We start from the raw sequence: 1,352 nt of genomic DNA on the forward strand, positions 1-1,352 counted from the left end.
TGGGTTTGAGGATTCAGTATAGAACCAATCGGATCTTCGAACTATAACCAAACAAGAGTCATTTTAGTATATTGTAATCCTCATGTGTTCAACGGAATTAACCCATGAACGGTGATTGCTTCTGAAGCAAGCACAGTTGAAGAGTGGAAGTTATCAGCTCTAAGTTTTTCGAATTCCTTGAACAAAGATGTTGTACGACATATGAAGTGTGATCAGATGTGTATAGTGCCACAATCGCACTCTTACAGTATTGGGACAACGATTGTGCGTCACTTGTTCTAATCCAGCAAATAAGTGAACCGTGAGAAATTTGGACTTCGCAAACAACATCAGCGTATGTTTGAGTCTCGGGTCACGTTTGCGAGAAATGTTTTAAAAAACGTGAGCGGAAAAATACACTGGAAAACAATTTGAAAGAATTGAAGAAAACAACATTACATGACTATAAGCAAAGAAAGAAACACCACAGCTTAAATAACATATAACTCAAGAATATGAAGAATTTACGACTAGTCACATCTCTTACCGTATATTTTGAGGCATTTTACCCTTGGTGCGTGTATACATGATTTTGATGAATGTCATACACCCTCGTATTGACACAACAAGAAATGGTAAAAGTGCGTGTATACATGATTTTGATGAATGTCATACACCCTCGTATTGACACAACAAGAAATGGTAAAAAACTATCTAAGATGAAAGCATGTAAAAATGGTTTAGAATGGGCATGCGGCCAAGTACAACACGTCCTGGAAAGCATGACCGGGACATCCAACATGCGGCCATAGACAACACGTCTTGGACAAGTATGACCGTGACACATAGCGTCCTCATCAATANTTTTTATTTTAAGAATTATATAGCCTTAAAATAACATTTTCAATTTATTTCCATTTTACTTTTTTTTAAGAAAACATTGGACGTCCCTTTCATGGAAATTAAAGCTAGAGTTTCATTAAAAAAAATATATATTTTCAATTAAACAAATTTAATGAAGATAATCTCAAATCCGCTTACCAAATTCAACATAAACCCTAGATCCAAATAGTTTATAAGCTTGTTGCACTCGAGTTTAGTCTAATCTCATCTAAAAGTTTAAGATTGAAACAACCCTATTCTCTCCAAACCAAACCGTTGTCAGAGATTTTATTTTCTTCGAGTTGTTAGATTACTCTATCAAACTTTATTGTGCGACAATAGACTCCAAGGTGCAATGGAATTTATTGTCTAAGGCAACGTAGGATTGTCCAAAAGACATGTTTTTTGTTCCATTCATAAAAGAATAATGGCTCAACATTCTAACTTTGGGTTCAATACATTAAGAATTTTTAGCCATTTATGGTTCATGT

Source organism: Cucurbita maxima, unplaced genomic scaffold (genome assembly GCF_002738345.1).
Source record: "Cucurbita maxima cultivar Rimu unplaced genomic scaffold, Cmax_1.0 Cma_Scf00929, whole genome shotgun sequence".
Taxonomy (NCBI): Eukaryota; Viridiplantae; Streptophyta; class Magnoliopsida; order Cucurbitales; family Cucurbitaceae; genus Cucurbita; species Cucurbita maxima.